General features: G+C 39.9%; 1 protein-coding gene across 9 annotated transcripts in view; it reads left to right on the forward strand.

Moving 5' to 3' along the window:
• The window catches only part of sox6 (SRY-box transcription factor 6), a 138,015-nt gene that overhangs the window by 20,050 nt on the left and 111,058 nt on the right, over positions 1–6,907 (forward strand). For 8 of the 9 annotated variants that reach the window (XM_084359626.1, XM_084359623.1, XM_084359628.1 and 5 more), the window contains exon 2: positions 1,863–1,932. The exons of the other annotated variant lie outside the window; for it this stretch is intronic. The gene's annotated coding sequence lies outside the window, so the exon portion shown is untranslated. The remainder of the gene's footprint in view (positions 1–1,862; positions 1,933–6,907) is intronic. 9 annotated transcript variants of the gene reach the window in all.

Consider the following 6,907-nt stretch of genomic DNA (forward strand, 5'->3'; position numbering starts at 1 on the left):
TTAAGTGTGCTGACAATTTATAAAAACGTAGAGAACTAATAATTTGAATTTAGGGTTGACTGCAATTGGGTTTAATAAGTCCCCCATCCTCTAATTAGCAATGGAGAGTGCCTGTTTTATGTTTCCTGCCTGTAGGTCTAATGCACAGCAGGAAAAAAAGCTGCTACATGCAGCTACAATAGGCCTGTTGACACTGACTCTTATTACACCACAGGGATAACTGCATTGGCTTCATTATAATATCATTTGGGTTCGCTCATTATTTGCAATTATAAATTCTTTTGTTTTTTTTTTCTCCCTCAGACAAATAATGAACTTAAATAACCGATGAATAGGAATACATTTCCCCATTTATTATTTACCTCATTGTTCTCAATTAACATCAGATTATGAATTCAAAGGTTTGTTAATGTCTACTCTGTAATTATAAGAGCTCTCGTTTATTTCGGCACAACAGGAATTAAGCCTATAGTCAGATGTTTGACACAGGCTGGTTTATTGAATTCCCATCCATGTAATATGTGGTTTGTTGTGTGGACTGAATAGCTACTAATACAAGTTAATCTTGTGTGTGTACGTGTGTGTTTGTGTGTGTGCGTGTGTTATTACAGGAGTGGGTGGTTGCGGCTGGAGCAGAGTTCAGAACAGTGAAATCATGTGTGTTTTAGCATTATTTGAGAGGCAGGAGAAGACTTTAAACTCAGAGGTGCTATTCATGCAACAGCTTTCCATTCAGCTGGGGTCACCTGGGTCCCCTCTCCCCCATTGTCACCTCCAGCCTCAAGGTCGCCACATTCAGACCTCTCTGTAACTCTTGCCTTTTTATCCTCTATGCGAGTTCTGTTAACCTTGCAGCCTCCCACGTGGCAGACTGTGCAACAATGCAGTGGTATAGTCAGTACATTCATCTGGTCTTGTTGTTGGTGGCTTATTCGCCCTGGCGATAGGAGACTGAGGTGCTGTAGTGCAAATTAGTGACAGATCAGTTAAGCGTGACCTCAAAAAACCCTTGGCCTTGTTTAATTGGCAGTGCTGAGGCGGACTAATTGTATAAATCAGCTGGTAATGAGATCTTGGCGTATTGTGGAACACAAGATAATGTGAGAAAATGAACATGAATGAGCTTACGGCATTTTCATCCCTCCAGCTAGATGGTCCGATCAGTGGATTGTCTTCCCTCTGTTGTCATTACCTCTTAACTGTGGGTGAAATGTGCCGTCGGTGATGCCTGAAACTGTACACACTCGCACTGTGCTGGAGTTTCCTGGGTATTTTTTCTCTCTCCAACAAAGCTCTGGAGTTGCAGGACTTCAACAAGACATGCTGAAACTAGCAGAACATGCCCCCCCCCGCCCCCTAAATAAATCATTAGCAAGGCAGCGCTTGAAGAAAGAAAGCAAAATTAAATAAAACAACCGCTTTATATGAAAGCTGTTTATTAGTAGAATCTGTCGGCTGGAAGACAGATTAATGAGGCAGCGGAGAAGTAGATTTCAAACATTGTCTAGGACGGATGGCCGTTGCTGACAGGCAGCTGTGAGGACTGGAGGTCAGACACTAACAAAGCTGTCTCACAGTAGCTCAGCTGTGGAGACTCTGACCCTCAGCCAACAGTCACCACGGCCCCAATTCTCTTCCTCTAGCTCTGTCTCTATTTGTTCCAGTGTAGGTAAATACAGTTATCTAAGACCCTTGTTGATACTAAGCACATTCGAAATTTACTGGTGTTTTACAATCAAATAAAAGCTATTTAAACTCATTAATAACAATATTTAAATGTTGTATTTTTCGTAGAATTCGTATAAAACTGCATACGACGACACACACTTAAAACATCCGTTTTCTTCTTGCTTACATTTCAGGTTTTTACATGAATTTAAAATCAACCAACCAGTGATCGCTGGGAGCTGGGGATTGAGTCTTTCAGTTTTTGTAAGTATCAATTTGCCTCTTCAGCTTTTCCTGTCTTGCCACATGTCTCACACACCCCTGCTGTCTTTCACCCACACTGAGCACCTGCGTCAAATGAGGTGGACAATTGGGTAGGCACACAATGTATGCACAATTAGACACGTATATAGCCACAAAGTTACTGACAGACCTTCTAAACATTAGATCCTCCAACTTATTTTTCTTGCACTTTGATTCGCTTCAGTATTGTCACTCATGATTCATTTTATTTCCTTTCTCTGTTGCTTCTCCTGTGCTACCATCCTGTTTCTTGCATCGGAGTTTAAGGTCATATTTCTAGTGTGCATTATTTGTGATCTTATGCACACTTTAAATTGTATCTGGGAAGATACAATTTTATACACTATACAATTCCTACACTAGTGCAACGAAAAGTAATTTACAGGTGACACAAGTCAAAACTGTGAAACCTTGAATGTCAGTAATCAGAATAAGCCTTTTTAAATGGTTTGGAATAAAATGAAACTTTATTTGATCTCATTATGAAAAGTCTACACACATGTTGAAGTGTCTCTGAGGTGTTAAAGAGCTGAATTAAACATTAACAGATAATCTCAACTGCGTACACATACAGTACAGGAACACATATTCATCCTTTTTAACGATTAAACCAAGACAGAATCAATCTGTTTGTATTTCAAAATATGTAGATTCAAAAGGGGTATAAGTGGAAATTTTTAAGCAAATTCAGGAAGACAGCTGCTATATTACTGCATTTTTGCTTTAAAAAAAAAAAAACAGAGAATCAAGAATACTCCCCGCATCAATACAAATATCGCTTGAACAATCTTTGCTCAGCTGCTGCTCCGGCAGGTTTTCTAATAAAAATGTATCATAGATATTAAGCAAATAAAGGTGAGGAACTACAGTTGATATTATTCTTTTCTTCCAAATGTCAGTTGGAGATATCATGGGAGTCATATTAATGTGCATGTGAAGCTCTTCAATAACAGCTGGGAAATGTCTCTCTCAATTCAAAGTTCATGGCCATTTACCATTGTTTAATCATGCCATTTCACGTCACACACCGACTGTCTTCTGCTCAGATGAACATGCACCTGTCTACCAGCGAGCTTTCCTACCCTTTCTGCTGCTGCTGCTGTTTCATTGAGTTCGTTGTGAATGGCACAGTACGACCATTTCAGTCATGTAGAGGGTGACTGATGAACATAATGAGAGCAGCTAATTAATCAAAGTTAATAAAAGCTCTGCATACACATCAGTAAAGACATCACTGCACACATTGTTGACAGATATTATATATATATATTATATATTCTAGCAGGTCTTATGTACCTGATATTTAACTTTATCAACCTACTGTATGTCTCTTTTGAAACTTTAATTATAATAATAAAAACTAGCTTATGTCCTAGGGTTAAGAACCAAGGAGCTACTTCTTTCCATGCTTGTCTACAGTAGTATTTGTAAAAGAGTTAACACGGTTTTCAGCTGATCAGTGAGAAATTTTCCTTTTCAGTGTTTAAGAATTGACTGCATCAATTTAAAGCTACAGTACTGTAAAGAAAACTCTTTCTCGTGCAGTAAGAAACAAAGCAACACCTTGAGACGCTACTAGATATGCTAGCCATATGCTTGTTCGGAAATATTAAACAAAAATTGTAAAATTGTAGCTAGCATAGACTGTATAAAACATGCACCAGTCTTGCTGATGTCACATAGGTTTCTGAAGAGCCGTTGTGAAGTTCAGTGTGGTGGCTCCGGCCGTGGCCATCTTGGCAGTGCCTGACTCCTCTTAACTCCTGGCTAACGGGGCAAGTGGAATGATGCCTGGCTACTGAGAGCTAGCTTGAGAGCTAGCGGCTAGCTGTTACTCAAAGCCTTTAATTATGCATAAATTAAAGCCCCAATATAATTTAAACGAATGAGTTACATAAAAATGTTCTGCCTGTACAGTTGTCATTAACGGGGAAAATAGCTTTAGAGTCCAGAGGCTATAAACAGGTTTATTTCTGCTGTAAAGTTGGACATTTTGATATGGGGCTCTTAAGGGGATTGACTCTCTATTGAAAGCAGTCTCCAGTGGCCATTTGTGGAACTGCAGTTTTTTTTTTAACATTGTCCATGGCTTAAATTTCCAATCACTAGCAGAGTCCACTGTTGGTCCAGTTAAAAAATGGTCATCCTCAAAAAATTGACCCCTGAAGTTTTAAGAATATGTTTTTATTCGGCCGCTGTAATGTTATCCGACACCTGTCAGTACTTGTTATAAAAGAAAATACAGCTTGACGCCCTAGTGTGCGAGCATTCATTGCCATCCTACTCTTCTGAGACATTAAATTGGATCCTCATACATTCTGATATCTGGATCCTTTGACCTACAGGATTAATTAATCTCCAAACATGACAGGGAGTAATTTAGTTTATGTCTGGAGCGCTTGGAGTACAGGTTTAATAACAAGCGTGCAGTCTCCTTTGGAAACACCTGAGGATGTTGGACCTTTCGGAACAGACCACATACACTCTTTGTTAATATGTACCATTTATCTAATAAGCAACAGTCACAGCCCTCAGTAGACCGTCGATGGCACCACTCGAGGGGAGGGTGTGGGGGAGCCATTTTGTCAGAAATTAAATAAACAGCACTTCACCGTGAAATGAAAATGAATTACCTTTGAATGGTTATTCTTCTTCTATTATTTATCAAATGGGCCTCTTCAGTACGCTGACCCTGCAGTGATTATGGTCAACATGTTGCTAAACAGAGACCGCTCGACAAAGACCGCCCAACAAAGATTTTAATTTCATCAGCCTCAATTACATCGAGGAGCCCAGTGCGAATTGAGTCATTCATTACCTGTGTGGAAAACCCTCCTGAACGTCATCCATCATCTGTATTAAAACTTTTATTCCTATGGCATTTTTTTGAGCAAGGTCACATGGTGCTGCATAGAAAAAATATAGAACAGTAGATAAAGAAGAACTAATAGTCACGAATGAAATGACCTCATTTTAAAGTGCTCAAACAAAAATATAGATTTATTTATAGTCCATATTTAATTGCATGAAAAGGACCTTTTATTATTATTATCATTATTTGAAGGTTTCGTGGATTTTATTTAATTCTCAGAAGAATTAAAACCTAATATGGACTTGGCTGCTGTCCTGGTTCTCAAGGTATGTTCCTTGTACTGTAGGACAGAGTTTCACCTAGTCGCTCTATACAGCAGGACCAGAGAACATGCCGTTAATCTTCCTGCTACCCCAGCTGTGGAAAGTAATGCATAACTAAAAGTCCGGTTAAATGAATTAATGATTTCAACCATGAACTTTTCTCCCAAAACGCCATGAATCGTCTCCAACTGATAATGCACCGCGACCCCGAAGTGTGAAATCCCTGTTGCCTTGAGAGTAGCCAGTTAATTGATTCGCAAATTATTTAAAGTTTGTGGCACCCAGGGGAGTGCTAGGCTCTAATGACGGCCCATTTTGAAAGAGTCGAAAAACTCTTCCCAGGCAGGCTAGTATTAAATTGTAACAGTAAGCTAACAAGTGTAATCTGAGCACCAACAAGGAGAGATGGTGACCAGTGTTGTGTTGTTTGCGTCATGAATATGCTCTTTAAATTGGGATGTATCTCATCCTAGATCGACTAATTTGATTGTCCTGAATTTCCTTTTTGCTTTTTCCTTGGCGCTTTTTATCATCTCTTGGGAAAGCATACGACACGAAAGATAAACTGCAAATGTTGCTGTTTCTAAACTCTTGGAAAAAAATTCTACATGAAAATGTTCTTAAACTAAAAAATATTAAAAGGTGTTTCTTGCGTGTGATAGGTGGGCAAACATTGCCAATGGAACAAGTAAAACTTGTCCCATTATCTCACTGAAGTGTAACTTTCCAGATGATTGTGTCTGGTGACATTTTTGACTTGAAAATAGACACTTTCTGCTGACTCCATAATGAATGGACGGTTGCTTGACTTGGACTGTGAAATGTTGTTACGGTGCTACCTACACCTCTCCAACATTACACTCAGTACGCTGTCTGTGGTATGTGTGCTATTATAAAGAAAAGCTGAGGTAATCAAGATCACGATGTTTTGTCAAGGTCAGGCACGAGCTGGTCATTCTGTGCAGAATAGGCTCATCTAGCAGCGTACACACTGTACGTTCCTGCACTTTTTTAGCCGAAATGGTTTGATCTCTGTGTTAATATCAAGGAGCCTCTAATCTCAACCCATTAGCAACTGCTGTCATTCAGACACACGGTGTCGGCCTGATTTAAATAAAATGAAATGAAGATAGTTGTTTCTGGTCCCTTGGCTTCACTCATTGCCATAAACATATGCTCTGTGCCCCGCTTCTTTCCATCTTATTTATGACTTTAATTTGTTGTGTGGGCTGCGCAAGAAATCAAATTTAATCCAATCCTCCCAGGGACCCTGTCATATAATAACATGGTAATTTCTGTGTATCCTTTTGAAAAATGAGGAAATTAATTCTTCCTGACATGTTCTAATTATTCCAGTGTGAACGGCGGATGAGCTCCCCTCCTTCCTCCCATCCCCCCCAGCCCCCTAAGTGTCAGTTGCCGACGGGTGGCGAGGTGCTAATGCTGACCAGCAGCGCGTTTAATTTGAAACATGAGCAGACACCTTTCAACACACCTTCTTAATGTTGGAGTGGCTCACACAAATTAATTCACTACTCATCTGGCAGCTCTGACTGAGGTGTATGTACGTGTATGCGTGCAAGCGTGTGTGTGTGTGCGGTGTGTGTAGGTTGGAGGGTGGTGATGGGGGGGGTTCAATGGGACACTATTGCTATTAGTAAAGATAACATTAGGTGTGTCTGTGTGTGTGTGTACCACACTGTAGGTGTAAATGCATATATGTCGATGTAAGTGTGTGTGGACACATGTGCTGGACCAGGTATCACCATATTTCATGTGACTGGGTGTTGAGCTGGCGTAA

This window comes from Pagrus pagrus (assembly GCF_965226575.1).
Source record: "Pagrus pagrus genome assembly, chromosome: 1".
In the NCBI taxonomy this organism is placed as follows: Eukaryota; Metazoa; Chordata; class Actinopteri; order Spariformes; family Sparidae; genus Pagrus; species Pagrus pagrus.